The sequence below is a fragment of the Salmo salar genome, chromosome ssa10 (assembly GCF_905237065.1).
Source record: "Salmo salar chromosome ssa10, Ssal_v3.1, whole genome shotgun sequence".
In the NCBI taxonomy this organism is placed as follows: domain Eukaryota; kingdom Metazoa; phylum Chordata; class Actinopteri; order Salmoniformes; family Salmonidae; genus Salmo; species Salmo salar.
The window spans coordinates 103,033,940-103,050,389 of NC_059451.1; the positions used below are offsets into that span (position 1 = coordinate 103,033,940).

At 41.5% G+C, this 16,450-nt stretch overlaps 1 protein-coding gene across 1 annotated transcript in view; it reads left to right on the plus strand.

Annotated features, from left to right (window-relative positions):
* Window positions 1-1,955: 1,955 nt before the first annotated feature.
* Window positions 1,956-16,450, plus strand: part of LOC106561431 (uncharacterized) — a 159,049-nt gene continuing 144,554 nt past the window's right edge. Inside the window, exon 1 of the mRNA XM_014125398.2 lies at window positions 1,956-2,206. The gene's annotated coding sequence lies outside the window, so the exon portion shown is untranslated. The remainder of the gene's footprint in view (window positions 2,207-16,450) is intronic.

A 16,450-nucleotide genomic window follows, 5' to 3' on the forward strand; every position in this document is an offset into this window, starting at 1 on the left:
GAGCACAAGCATTTCGCTACAACTGCGATAACATCTGCAAAATATGTGTACCAATTACAATTTTGTTTTATTTGACATCAAATCCCTGCTGTGATTGCTGTAGGGCTGTTTTTGGGGATCAGTGTTGCGGCCTTAACAGATCAGAGTCCATGACTGGGCCGTGCAGTTGAGAATCTGCAGAACTGGGTGGGAGTGGGCGTGAGAGAGGAGTCAAGTGACCCTTGTCCGTAAACAGGATTTTTCTCATAATTTGACCGCTGAATCACACGCCAGGCCAACATAGACTGCTTTCCATTACTGCTGTCGTCTCCCCACTCTGATCTTATCATTATTAATCCTGTGGGAAAATGGAGGAGGGTGACAGAGGAGGGGAGGTTTGGGCAAAAAGAAGAGCATGTGATTCCCTATTACTGGAACTGATAATGTACATCCGGATAACTGAGGATAAATCTATGGATCCTCATAGAATGATCATGTGGATGAAGTGCTAATAATGTAATTCTGTGAGCAGTAATCAGGTCTTGCTTTCATCCACAGTATGAATGTGATGTTAGGTGAAGGGTTTGTGCTGAAGGCCAAGTGGTTTTTTTTCTTTACTTTTGGAATGTTCTTGAATATTCTCTCTTTAAGTCCCCTTTCAGTGCCCTAAGAAGAAGAAGAATATTGAATAATATAGAAGAAGAATATAGAAGAAGAACAAGAAGAAGAATAAAGAAGAAGAATAAAGAAGAAGACAAAGAATATAGAATATAGAAGAAGAAGAAGAATATAGTAGAATAGGAAAAATATAAAAGTAGAAGAAGATGAAGAAGAATATAGAGGAATAAGAATAATATAGAAGAAGAAGAATATAGAAAATATATATAGAAGAAGAATATAGAAGAAGAATATAGTTGAAGAAGAAGAATATAGAAGAAGAAGAATGTAGAAGAAGAAGAAGAATATAGTTGAAGAAGAAGAATATAGAAGAAGAAGAAGAATATAGTAGAGTTGGAAGAATATAAAAGTATAAGATGGGAGAATATATAAGAAGAAAAAGAATATAGAAGAAAAATATGGAAGAAGAAAATAGAAGAGGGAGAATATAGGAGAGGAAGAAGAATGATTATCATTCTGACAATGAAATAGGCTACTAACCATGAAGTTACACAGAGGTCCTTACACTATACTCTTTCTTTTCCTTCCCTCTTCCCCTCTTCATTTCCTCGCTTTACCTCCGAGGTCATGACCCATAAGGAGAGTCCCAGCGTGTTTGAGGTTTAATGGACACAGTTACCAGCCAATCAGACAGTGGCATTCTTCACACTGGAAAGAGAGTGTCAAGGCCATAAAACCTTAAAGACAGGTGTGTGTGCGCGTGCACACGTGTGTGTGTTTGTATGAGTGAGTGCGCTTCCCTGGTTGTGTGCATGCATGTGTGCGTAGCTGCAGGAGAGACCGTATTACGCAATGACACATGCCGTGGCTACGGCATCCACAGAGTTCCATATGCATTTCCCCGAAAATAGTACTGTAGGCCTATGTCTTTTAATGATTCGGTGTTCAGACAGTTATGGAAACTATACCCGTGCACCCATTATATCACAATTTCTGGAGAAGAGGAGGAGTGAGAGGAAGACAGTGAAAATCATCCCCCACTTTAATAAGACCAGGGCAGGTAGGCAGGTGTGTGTCCCTCATCGAGCCAGCTGCACACCAAAGTGAGAGAGTGAGGAGAGGAAAGAAAGAAAGAGAAAGAGGGGGAATAGAGGAAGAAGGGGATAGGTGGCAGGAGTTTATTAAGATAATAAATAAAAGTGGTTCAAGGGAGACTTTCAAGGATCTGTGGAGAGAGGGAACCAAGAGGGAAAGTACAGATTAAGAAGAATAAATGGAGAGAAGAGAAGAGGGCAGTGGGGAGAGAAATAGAGAGATTTTGAGTGAAGCACTCCAAATTCTTTCTCTTTCCAGCGTGTTTTCGTGAGCTTCACACATCAGTCTGGGCAGGACTCACTCGTCCCTCTTTTCCTACGTCCCTCCCTCCTTCTCTCCCTCCCTTCTTCCCTCTCTCCTTCCCTCTCTCCCAGCAGTGGAGTGTAACAAGAGCCACGCGATTAGTATAGGATGAGAAGAGGGAACGAGAGGGAGAGAGTGGAACGGACCAGGGAAGAGAGACTTACACTCCACACGCATTGGAACTTGGAGGAGTTGGTGTGCAGCTCGCAAGGTGAGCAAGGATTCTATGACCGGTTTTTGAGGTCTCAGAATTTGTCGTGTGTGACTACATATGTGCTGGAGTGTGGGACTGAGATCATGTTTGTATTAGAGCATATATGGCATGCGTGTGTGTGTGATGTGTGTGATTTCTCTGAATGTGTGTGACAGGTTTGCCTTCCCACGGTTTGGGGTGTATACCAGTTTGGTGTGTGTTTAATTACCATGTCATGCGCAGCTACTTAAGGTTTAAACGTACAACATATGTGTGTCTCTGCATGTGTGTGACTTTGTGTTTGCATACTATCACTTTAGTATCACATTAGTATCATATCACTTTGTACAGTTAAATAGATAGACAGTTGTTGATTGAAAAATAAAAGTATACAGACAGCAAATTTGACTGATCATCAATCAAAATAGGAGGCAGTGAAAGTGAAAAAAGGGATTGAGATGAAGAGCGGTAGAGAGAGTTATCGGTGCGCAGTTTGAAAGGTCAATGATTGACCTTTATGTAGTTACTCACTCTCCAACTTTTTTCTGCAATGGTCCTTGTAGTGGCGTGTTGAATGTTCATAGTCTAATGCATGGATGAGTATTTGTTGTTAATCCAATACGATGCTCATTTGCATTTCCTGTGGTGCAGGAAAAATGCTGCGGAAAGGACCGGATCAAATTAAGATTCCACATCTGTAGGCTCATGAGTTTGCTCACAGAATTCTAACTGCCATTCAAGTTTTCCATAAAGAATATAACATAGTTATATTTGGCCCAGAAAGTGCTGCGAAGAGAGTGTTTGTGAGTTAGAGCTATTATTATTGTGTAAGAGATAGTGAGTAGTATGCTACTGTCAGCCAAAGTTGAGTGTTTCTATGGTTCAGCAGTGTGTGAGAGACTTAAGAGATAACATTGAGGCTGAGTTACAGTCCAGAGAGTTTGCGCTGGGGAAATTGGAGTTGAAGCATTGCTGTTTGTTAGCGCATGTATGAGGTGCAGTTGGTCAAAGGGGTAGCAATTTAGCATGGTGTGGGTGTGTGCATGTCTTTATGTGTGGTTGTGTGTGTGTGTGAACTTGTTAATGTGTGTTGGTATGTTATTGCGTATGCATACGTGTTTGTGGCAGATCAAAGGAAAGACAGAGTCGGATTCTCCTTTTCGATATATGGCAGTTTTTCTTACTGTAACAGTTGCAGAAATGCCTTGTCCATGTAGTCTATAGTTAACTCACAATATTTACAATGTTTTTGAACTTACTCCCCTCTCATCCTCAATCCCATTGCTGTTTGTAAGTGATTTTTCCCTGACAGCTTCGAGATGTACACTATGGCATTTCGGCTTTCGGCATTCTCTCATACCCCAACATACAGTAGTCTGTCCGCTTACAATATTAACAATGTTTTGGAGCACTCAGACTTGTTGTTTCAATCTCCCCCCACCCCTCCTTCTCACCAGAGTGATTCCTCCCTCCCTCTCCCTCCCTGCTTTATGAATGAGGATTCTCTATCTCTGTGCCTCTTCAGTTTCATGCCCAGCTCTGACAGCTGATGGGCGGGGCCAAGGGATATGGTTCAGGTAATCCTCGCAGGTCACTCTTCCGAGGTTAGGCCAGGTACTGGAATGTCAGCTATTCACTGCTCGCAGCCCTGGCTGTATCCCTTGCTCCCTCCCTCATCTTCCCACCCCTCTTGCCCTGCTTGTCACGTTTGTATTAGAGTGTTGAAAAATCACCCTTGGAAGTGCTGGGGTTGGCATTCCTCCTGTTTAAAACCAAACAGAGAAAAGAGAAAGGATATTATAGAGGATGCTCAGTATGCTGTTTATGGTTCCAGTGTGCCATCTTTGTGCTAACTTTGTGCTAGCAGCATGGGAATGTGTGTGTGTGTGTGTGTGTGTGTGTGTGTGTGTGTGTGTGTGTGTGTGTGTGTGTGTGTGTGTGTGTGTGTGTGTGTGTGTGTGTGTGTGTGTGTGTGTGTGTGTGTGTGTAACCGACAGTTATGGTTGAAGGCCATCATGAGAAGAAAATAACCACCATAACCGTTAATGAATTTTTTTCTTAAATAATTGTGGACCGAACAGCTGACTGAAGACAGGAAAGCCAGGCATTCTTGCGGTTGTGTCTGTTTCTGCCGTTACATGGATTCTTAACAACATGATGACACTTTGTTGCTCCTTGCTGAAACAAGAAAACAAGTCTTCAGTTGCCTAGGAAACACCCCCCACAATGCAGAAGCAGCACACATGGAAATAGAATGAAAATAATGGGTTTGGAACCTCTAACCCTTACAATTTGACTGGTAAACTCAGGGGTGCTCTCGCAATGGCTGCCTGGTATTGTGATACAATAATTCCTATGGTAATGTAGAATGTTCATTCAAAGGATGTTAACTGATGTGGCTCATGCAATGGAATGTATTTTTGGTTATGTGAGTTGAGTTGAATCAACAAATCACAGCACATATTTTAGCACATATTTTACTTCCTGCTTTGCTCCAATGGGTACACTCGCAATGGCCGCTAGTCCACCCATTATGCCATCATTAACTTGAATACTCTGAGTCGATATTCATAATAAGGAATTCCCATTGACCACGCCCACAAATTGGGGAAAACCAACATTCTTTCATATTGCCCTCCATTGTAAAAGAGCCAACTTCGTTGTAGATTGTTTTTTTACAGAAATAACAGAACATGCAGAAAAGCTGCTGTGTTGTTCAATCTAGGCTACATGTAACCAGGTTAAAATACATAAAATCCCGACCTATGTTTCTCAATGCTCCCATGTAGGCAAATACAGCCTGCGAGTGGGAAATGTGGGGATCCGGTGTCCAAGTAAGCTACACATAGTTATGTGTGTGGAAAACAGTTCTATAGGAGCGCCCGTTCTATTCATTCTAGATCTCATGTTTGTCATGTCTTTAATCTGAGCCTGGGGAAAAGTGTTTGTCCTCAGACCTACCCAAGAATGGTAAAGCACCCATAACTGGTTCAAACAGCTGACCAATCAGCTTGCTGCCTGCTCTTAGCAAACTTTTGGATAATTATTTTTTGTTGACCAGATACAATGCTATTGCTCTGCGAACAAATTAACAACAGACTTTCACAATGCTTATAGGGAAGGGCACTCAACATGTAGTGCACTGAAACAAATTACTGATGATTGGCTGAAAGAAATGGGTAATAATAAGATTGTGGGAGCTGTATTGTTAGATTTCAGTGAAGCCTTTGATATTATTGACCATCATCTGTTATGGAGAATGTGTTGTTATGGATTTACGCGCTGCGCAGGCATCCTCCTACCAGGCTGGATGCCCACTCTAGCACGGCATCTGCGCAGGGCTGGAATAGCTCGCACGGGACTGTGCAAGCATATGGGCGAGATCGTGCGCACTTCTGCAAACTTCGGCGCCCTCAACTCCATACTTCTCTCCATGTAAGCACGGGTAGTTGGCTTCTGGTTTTTCATGCCCTAGCCAATCTACCCGTGTGCCCCCCCCCCCAAAATATTTCTTGGGGGTGCCTCTCGTGCTCCTCCACCAGCGCGTTCATGGCCTCAAAACGCCTCCTCTCCGCCTTGGCTGCCTCAATCTCCGCCGGAGGGAGACGGTATTCCCCAGCCTGATGCCAGGGTCCGGCCCCGTCCAGAATCTCCTCCCAAGTCCATCTCTCACCATAATCCATATACTCAGTGTGCAGCTCCTTCCCCCGCTGCTTGGTCTTGGTTTGGTGGGTAATTCTGTCACGTTCCTCGTATTCTCCCTCATCGGAAGATATGTCGAAATCACTCGATGACCAATACGCAGCGGGTTGACTGTTCCACATCATATTTATTATAGATGGAAACGACAAAACAAAATAAACACGCAAAGGAGAAAGGTGACAGTTTCACAGGTGAAGTGAAACGAAACACAGTGCAAAATACAATTACCCACAAACAAACACACCCTACTAATATAGGACTCCCAATCAAAGGCACCTCAACACACCTGCCTTCAATTGAGAGTCCAGCACCCAACCTACACATAGAAAACCTAACCTAGAACCTAAACCAACACTCACAACCCCACTATACCATAACCAAACATAACTCTGCCACGTCCTGACCAAATATAATACAAAAATACCTAAGTATATGGTCAGGATGTGACAATAACGAGTCAAGCAAAACATTTACAATTGAGAGGAATATGTTAGTTAATGTAGAGACAAACATTTGTGCATATTCTTTTGTCATAAAGTTAATTTACAAAAATCGCTATTTAGCAAGTTATCTGACTAGCTAATATTAGCCATCTAGCTGGTGTTAGGATAATGAATTTGTAATTCGTGTTGTTTAATGTTTTAGGGACTCCTGAGAAAACCAGCATACCAGGCTGTCATCTTGTGAAACAGTGGATGTAAAGTATCTAGCTAGCTAAAGCATTTACTGCAAATTGAATGTACAATTGAGTAAGCTTGCCTTGCAATGCAGCTGAAGTTGTTCAAATGAAGGTTGCTAACTATTTACTTGCTTATTGTGTAGAGGAGGATAAAAATAACTGTATGCCTATGGATGTGTAGCTAGCTACAGTATGTAGCCGATCTGTGTATGGACCCAAAAACGTTAGGTTCTGAACTAATATTTATACCAACCTATGAACCTCAGCTATCATAGCTGTTGTATTAACTTCAAGTTTGAATGGCATTAACTTCTATGGGCTAGGTGGGACGCCAGCGTCCCACCAGCGGGACACAGCCAGTGAAATATCAGGGCGGCAAATTCAAAAACAACAAAATGTCATAATTTATCTTTCTCAAACATACAACTATTTTACACCATTTTAAAGATACACGTCTCCTTGATGTAACCACATTGTCCGATTTCAAAAAGGCTTTACAGTGAAAGCAAAACATTAGATTATGTTTGGAGAGTACATGGACAAAAATAATCACACAGCCATTTTCCAAGCAAGGACATGTGTCAATAAAACCCAAAACACAGCGAAATGAAGCACTAACCTTTGACGATCTTCATCAGATGACACTCCTAGGACATTATGTTACACAATACATGTATGTTTTGTTCGATAAAGTTCATATTTATATCCAAAAACAGCATTTTAAATTGGTGCGTGATGTTCAGAAAATATTTTGCCTCCAATACTTCCGGTGAATCAGCACAACAAATTACAAAAATACTCATCATAAACGTTGATAAAATATTAAACTCTTATTCAAAGAATTATAGATGAACATCTCCTTTATGCAACCGCTGTGACAGATTTCAAAAAATCTTCACTGGGAAAGCACACTTTACAATAATCTGAGTACTGCGCTCAGAAAAATACACCAGGCAATACAGATACCCACCATTTTGGAGTCATCTAAAATCATAAATAGCATTAGAAATATTCACTTACCTTTGATGATCTTCATCAGAAGGCACTTCCAGGAATCCCAGGTCCACAATAAATGTTGTTTTGTTCGATAAAGTCCATAATTTATGTCCAAATAACTCCTTGTTGTTTGCGCATTCAGTAAGCTACTCCAAATGTAGGAAGCACGGCGAAAATTTCATGACAAAAAGTTATATTTACGTTCGTTGAAACATGTCAAACATTGTAAAACATCAATCTTTAGGGCCTTTTTAACGTAAAACTTAAGTAATATTCCAACCGGACGATTCCAATGTCTTGAAAAACGCTATGGAGCACAGCTACCTCCTCACGTGAATGCGCGTAATTGTGGCCTGTCATTCTCTCGGTCATCAGACTCCAGGAGGTCTTGTTCGCTCTCTGTTGACTGCAAAAGCCTGAAACACATTCTAAAGACTGTTGACATCTAGTGGAAGCCTTAGGAAGTGCAAATTGAACCCTAAGTCACTGTATACTGAATAGGCCCAGTCTTGAAAACTACAATCCACTTCCTGGTTGGATTTTTCTCAGGTTTTTGCCTGCCATATGAGTTCTGTTATACTCACAGACACCACTCAAACAGTTTTAGAAACTTCAGTGTTTTCTATCCAAATCTACTAATAATATGTATATTCTAGTTTCTGAGCCAGAGTAGTCACCTGTTTACATTGGGTACGTTTTTCATCCGGCCGTGAAAATACTGCCCCCTAGCCCAGACAGGTTAACTTCTCTGGGCTAGGTGGGACACACTATTCAACAGCCAGTGAAATAGCATGGCGTGAAATACAAAACAGCAAACATCTCATAATGTCCTTTTCTCAAACATGCAACTATTTTACAGCATTTTAAAGATAAACTTCACGTTAATCTAACCACATTATCCGATTTCAAAAAGGCTTTACGGTGAAAGCATAAAATAGATTATGTTAGGACATAAACTTCACAAGAAAAACCACACAGCCATTTTCCAAGCAAGGACATGCATCACAAAAACCAAAAATACAGCTAAAATATTCACCAACCTTTGATCTTCATCAGATGGCACTCTAAGGACTTCATGTTACACAATACATGTATGTTTTGCTCGATAAAGTTCATATTTATATCCAAAAACCCCATTTTACATTGGCGCGTGATGTTCAGAAAATGTATTCCCACCAAAACCTACGGTGAATGAGCACATCAATTTACAAAAATACTCATCATAAATGTTGATAAAATGTACAACAGTTATTGAAAGAATTATAGGTATACTTCTCCTTAACCTCCCTGGGCAAGGTGGGATGTTTGCGTCCCACCTAGTCAACAGCCAGTGGAATCATGTGGCGCGAAATACAAATACCTCATAAATGCTATAACTTCAATTTCTCAAATATATGACTATTTTACACCATTTTAAAGACAAGGCTCTCGTTAATCTAACCACACTGTCCGATTTCAAAAAGGTTTAACAGCGAAAGGAAAACATTAGATTATGTCAGGAGAGTACCCTGCCAAAAATAATCACACAGCCATTTTCAAAGCATGCATACATGTCACAAAAACCAAAACCACAGCTAAATGCAGCACTAACCTTGATGATCTTCATCAGATGACACTCCTAGGACATTATGTTATAGAATACATGCATGTTTTGTTCAATCAAGTTCATATTTATATCAAAAACCAGCTTTTTACATTAGCATGTGATGTTCAGAACTAGCATACCCACTGCAAACTTATGGTGAATTTACTTAATTACTCACGATTAACGTTCACAAAATACATAACAATTATTTTAAGAATTATAGATACAGAACTCCTTTATGCAATCGCGGTGTCAGATTTTAAAATAGCTTTTCGGCGAAAGCACATTTTGCAATATTCTGAGTAGATAGCCCGGCCATCACGGCTAGCTAATTTGACACCCACCAAGTTTGGCCCTCACCAAAGTCAGATTTACTATAAGAAAAATTGGATTACCTTTGCTGTTCTTTGTCAGAATGCACTCCCAGGACTTCTACTTCAACAACAAATGTTGTTTTGGTTCCAAATAATCCATAGTTAAATTGAAATAGCTCCGTTTTGTTCGTGCGTCGAGGTCAGTGTCCGAAGGGTGCATTTCGTGACAAAAAAAATTCAAAATATTCCATTACCGTACTTCGAAGCATGTCAAACGCTGTTTAAAAAAAAATGTATGCGATTTTTCTCGTAAAATAGTGATAATATTCCAACCGGGCGATGTTGTATTCGTTCAAAGAGAGAAAGAAAAACATGGAGTCCTCTTGTGCACGCGCGCTCCAGTGTCAGTGTTCCCTGCCTGACCACTATCAAAAACTCCTGCTGTTTTTTGCTCAGAGACTGCAGAGCTCTCATTCCACTTTCTGGCGCCTTCAGAGAGCCAATGGAAGCCTTAGAAAATGTCACGTTACAGCAGAGATGCTGTATTTTCAAGAGAGATGCCCTAGAACGACAACAAATTGTCAGACAGGGCACTTCCTGCATGGAATCTTCTCAGGTTTTTGCCTGCCATATGAGTTCTGTTATACTCACAGACACCATTCAAACTGTTTTAGAAACTTTAGAGTGTTTTCTATCCAAATCTGAAAGCTATCCTCTCTTGTTGAATGTTGCTTTTTAGTTAGCTTGTTGGATTGTTCTTATTCTCTTCAATTAGGTTTGAAAAATAGGATGATCGAGCAGCAGTGAGGACTCTTCAATATGGCATGGTACTTTCTTTTGAAGATAGTTGGAAGACTTCCAGTTTGGTGGAGCGCCATTTCCTTTCCAATTTTCTGGAAGCTTGTTTCAGGGTTCTGGTATTTTCTGTATACCAGGGAGCAAATTTCTTGTGACAAATGTTTTTTTGTTTTTAGGGGTGCGACTGCATCTAGGCTATTACGCAAAGTTAAATGAAGATCCTCAGTTAGGTGGTTAACCAATTTTTGTACTCCGGCGTCCTTGTGTAGGCGGAGGGAGTCTGGAAGGGCATCTAGGAATTTATAGCACAGCTTTTGCTGATCCTTGCTTGGGGGATAATTTGTTGCGGACGTAATAAAATGGTGGTCCGATAGTCCAGGATTATGAGGAAAATCATTTAGATCCACAGTATTTATTCCACGGGACAAAACTAGATCCTGGGTATGACTGTGGCAATTAGTAGGTCGGGAGATATGTTGGACAAAACTTAGTAGATGATTGTTACGAAAGCCTTTTGGAGTGGGTCTGTGGACTTTTCCATGTGAATATTAAAGTCACCAAAAAAGTGAATATTATCTGCCATGACTACAAGGTCCGATAGGAATTCAGGGAACTCAGTGAGGAACGCTGTATATGGCCCAGGAGGCATGTAAACCTCCGCTTCTGCAGGATGCGCAGGGTATATGGTCACTAGTGTAATCAGGAGGAGAGGCCTCATTTAACACAGTAAATTTATCAGGCCAATCACATTTCAGTCAGGCCAATCACATCAAGATTATGATCAGTGATTAGTTCATTGACTATGACTGCCTTGGAAGTGAGGGATCTAACATTAAGTAACCCTATTGACAGGAATTGAGACACAGACACTATCTCATTGGGGATAGCTGAGCTGACTACACTGACTATGCTAGTGGCAGAATCCACTAAGCTGGCAGGCTGGGATCAGAGAGAGTGGTGTTGTATGTGTGTATGTGGATCTTCATTCAACTATCCTACCGATCCTCGACTTCGGCGATGTCACTTACAAAATAGCCCCCGACATTCTACTCAACAAACTGGACACAGTCTATCACAGTGCCATCTGTTTTGTCACCAAAGCCCCATATACCACCCACCACTACGACCTGTATGCTCTCGTTTGGCGACATATTCGTCGCCAAACCCACTGGCTCCAGGTCATCTATATATCTTTGCTAGGTAAAGCTCCGCCTTATCTCAGCTCACTGGTCACTATAGCAACACCCACCTGTAGCACGTGGTCCAGCAGGTATATCTCACTGGTCTTCCCCAAAGCCAACACCTTCTTTGGCCACCTTTCCTTCCAGTTCTCTGCTGCCAGTGACTGGAACGAATTGCAAAAAATCGCTGAAGTTGGAGACTTATATCTCCCTCACTAACTTTAAGCATCAGCTATCTGAGCTGCCCACCTGTAAATAGCCCATCCAACTTTCTACCTCATCCCCATATTGTTTTTATTTCCTTTTTTGCTCTTTTGCACACCAGTATCTCTACTTTCACATCATCATCTGCACATCTATCACTCCAGTGTTCATTTGCTAAATTGTAATTACTTTGCCACTATTGGCCTATTTATTTCCTTTTTTGCTCTTTTGCACACCAGTATCTCTACTTTCACATCATCATCTGCACATCTATCACCCCAGTGTTCATTTGCTAAATTGTAATTACTTCGCCACTATTGGCCTATTTATTGCCTCCTTACTCCATTTGCACACACTGTATATAGATTTTTCTATTGTGTTATTGACTGTACTTTTGTTTATCCCACGTGTTACTCTGTGTTGTTGTTTTTTGTCGCACTGCTTTGCTTTATCTTGTCCAGGTCGCAGTTGTATATGAGAACTTGTTCTCAACTGGCCTACCTGGATAAATAAAGGTGAAATAAAAAATAAATTAAAAAACCCTTGAACTGGAACTACTGCTTCCACGTGTTCTGAATGGACACCCTGTGGTGGTTACTACCGGCCTAAAATACAGCACCAACATTTTTTTTATCCCTTTTTATTGGTCCTTCAAATTCATAAACAATCCATATTTTTCACTGTTGAGGACTTATATATTGATATTTTTTATTTTTTGCCATTTTGCATGTTATTTTGGCATTAATACATGTCACATATCAGTTTGCAAACAATTGTAAAAAAAAAAAAAAAACGTTGAGTCAATAAATTAATTGCTTTCTTGAGTAAGGCAGTCCAAAATGCAGGTGTTTCATCCTAGCTCAGTGCTTTCTGTGGTGACGGTGCAGCCAGCAGAAAAATACAGAGCGTAGGGGTTGGTAATGTTCTCTAGTTGCGCTGTGATTGGCTCAGTGTTCTGTCACTCATGGGGACACTACGTCACCGCAAGATCTACAGAAAGAGCTTGAAAATTCAAACCCCTTGGATGCTGCCATACATTTACATTAGAAGTGCCCATTCTAAAAGTCTCAAGGTCATTGGCCACATATAATATGACATCAAATCCCCTTATATCTACTGTAGCTTTGATTGGACTGATCATTTCAACATCATACTTTCAAAATCTTAGCTAGCAAACTAGACAAGCAGTCATCATCATGACTCAAGTCAAGAATCTACTGGCAAATCCTTTTCAATACTTGTCATTTGAAGAGAAATTATAGATAAAACGTATCTGTTCTCATCGGCCATTGGAGATCAACATTACGCAACAAGTTGGAAATCGCAAATTCAACAATGAGTGGTTTTGAAGGAGTCAGTGGCTAACTGCAAGCTTTGCAAAGCAATCACTAGCCTGCTATTCAGTGGAGAGAGTGTGTGGTCCAAGTCTTGGATTAAGGGTCTAAAAAAGAATAAGCACCATGGGCCAGAAAAGGTTGAATACATTGTCCATGCTGTCAATCCAGCTTGACTTCTGCCACGTTCAAAACAACTGGAAACTCGGAACTGGAAAATCTCAGACTTCAGTGAGTTCAAAACAACTGGGAACTCGGAAGAAAACGAGCTCCGACTGGGAAAATACGCTTTGAATGGTCATCCAACTCAGAATTCCAAGTCGGGTACTCTGGCCTCTTTCTAGAGCTCCAACCTGAAGATCACTGATGTCATGATTCAAGAGCACAGCACAACAAGGTGAGTCTTGTATGCTGCTGCAAAAATTATGCAATATGCCATGGAGGAGATATGTATACTGTAGCTAAGAAAGTAATACTAAGTGTATGTTGTGTAGTAAGCTGTTAACTTCTATGGGCTACGTGGGACGCTAGCTAGTTAACACTATCAAACTTTTCCCTTTACTGTGGCAACTGTGATCAAATCCAAGCAATATTAGCCACTTTCAATGCAACATACTGAAACAAACCAAACTATGCAAGAGATGTTGTTGTAGGCAGAAAGCATCGGAGTAGGATTCTATTGCATTGACATCCACGACTCAACCCATACTCTAAACAGACTTGTGCGGCATAAACAATCAGAGCTGCAGTAGGCCTATATGCAAATAGACTATTTGCATATATGGATCTTTGCCATTTACTTTGAACTGGACTGTGTTTACAGTATGAGCGGTCGTGAGTAGATGCGCTTGTTTTGAGATCAAAGCGAGAGCTGCATGTAGCCACGTGTGCACATTTTGTTCCTATCCTTTTCTAGTTAGTGAGTTATTAGCCCAGTTATAGATCATTTGTAGTCAGCAATAGGGGAGTGATAAAATATATACATTTCTAGACATCTTTGAAAATCGAATCAGGTAAAGAGATTTTTGGGGGGGTCTTAAAGGGCAGGCTTGAATAAGCTAAGTAGCCAATAGGCAGAGGGTAGCTTAATTTGTCTGATTCTCTGTAGTAATGGTATGGGAATAATAATGCATTTTATTTTGTAAAGTGGTTTCTTTCATCAAACAACATTTTCAGTCACCTCCTTGTCTGAAAGAATGGAATGTTGGCCTACATTGAACACCACACATTGGTTGCTACTGTAGGCTGAATGATATAACTATTTCCATGTTAAAAGGTTATGGGATGCATTTTCTCCATTGTTTTTGATGATAGGTCACTCTGGTAGGCCTGCATTATGATCACATAGCCACAGTAGCCTACATGGCCACTGTTAAAACGGTAACTTAAAGCAGGTACAGCCTCAGGGTTTCATAGTAAACGTGCGCTGGAAGTTGCACAGAATTTTCACAAAGTTCATATTTGCACTCAGCAGACCTGAAGTTTGCTCAGTGCAACATTTCACATGACTCCGTGGCCATGCACGACTAACACAATCATCAAATTTACTGACAACACAATAGCAGTAGGCTCAATTATCAAAAACGACAAGACAACCTACTATTTGGTTATCTATGTAACTATTTAGGAGTCTTATAGCTTCCTATTTATAGACTGTATTCTCGACACAAACTCAGCAAAAACTGTGTTTATTTTCAGCAAACCTAACGTGTAAATATTTGTATGAACATAACAAGACTCAACAACTGAGACATAAACTGAACAAGTTCCACAGACATGTGACTAACGGAAATGGAATAATGTGTCCCTGAACAAAAGGGGGGTCAAAATCAAAAGTAACAGTCAGTATCTGGTGTGGCCACCAGCTGCATTAAGTACTGCCGTGCATCTCCTCCTCATGGACTGCACCAGATTTGCCAGTTCTTGCTGTGAAATGTTACCCCACTCTTCCACCAAGGCACCTGCAAGTTACCGGACATTTCTGGGGGGAATGGCCCTAGTCCTCACCCTCCGATCCAACAGGTCCCAAACATGCTCAATGGGATTGAGATCTGGGCTCTTTGCTGGCCAAGGCAGAACAGTGACATTCCTGTCTTGCAGGAAATCACGCAAAGAACGAGCAGTATGGCTGGTGGCATTGTCATGCTGGAGGGTCATGTCAGGGTGAGCTTGCAGGAAAGGTACCACATGAGGGAGGAGGATGTCTTCCCTGTAACGCACAGTGTTGAGATTGCCTGCAATGACAACAAGCTCAGTCCGATGACGCTGTGACACACCGCCCCAGAACATAATGGACCCTCCACCTCCAAATCGATCCCGCTCCAGAGTACAGGCCTCGATGTAACGTGAATCCAACCATCACCCCTGATGAGACAAAACCGTGACTCATCAGTGAAGAGCACCTTTTGCCAGTCCTGTCTGGTCCAGAGACGGTGGGTTTGTGCCCATTGGCGACGTTGTTGCCGGTGAAGTCTGGTGAGGACCTGCCTTACAACAGGCCTACAAGCCCTCAGTCCAGCCTCTCTCAGCCTATTGCGGACAGTCTGAGCACTGATGGAGGGATTGTGCGTTCCTGGTGTAACTCGGGCAGCATCCTGTACCTGACCTGTACCTGTCCCGCAGGTGTGATGTTCGGATGTACCGATCCTGTGTACCGATCCTGTGCAGGTGTTATTACACGTGGTCTGCCACTGCGAGGACGATCAGCTGTCCGTCCTGTCTCCCTGTAGCGCTGTCTTAGGCGTCTCACAGTACAGGCATTGCAATTTATTGCACTGGCCACATCTGCAGTCCTCATTCCTCCTTGCAGCATGCCTGAGGCACATTCACGCAGATGAGCAGGGACCCAAGACATCTTTCTTTTGGTGTTTTTCAGAGTCAGTAGAAAGGCCTCTTTATTGTCCTGAGTTTTCATAACTGTGACCTTAATTGCCTACCGTCTGTAAGCTGTTGGTGTCTTAACGTCCGTTCTACAGGTGCATGTTCATTAATTGTTCATGGTTCATTGAACAAGCATGGGAAACAGTGTTTAAACCCTTTACAATGAAGATCTGTGAAGTTATTTTGATTTTTGCGAATTATCTTTGAAAGACAGGGTCTTGAAAAAGAGACGTTTCTTTTTTGCTGAGTTTAGCTCATTCTAATATTTTTACTGCTCTACATTGCATTTTAGTTACATTGTTTATACACACCGCATATTTATATACTGGATTCTTGACATAGCTCACTCTAATATATCTACTGCTGTACATATCATTCCTAGTATATCTTGTGTAAATTCATCCGGTGTAGATACGTATAAGTTGCATTTGACTGGCCAATTACCATCATCCAAAAATCCATGACCATCACAGCCCTGTGTGCGTCTGCGTGTGCATGTGAACGTGAGTGTGTATATGCTAGGTGTGTGTGTGCATTCACGCATCTATGTGTGTGTGTGTGTGTGTGTGTGTGTGTGTGTGTGTGTGTG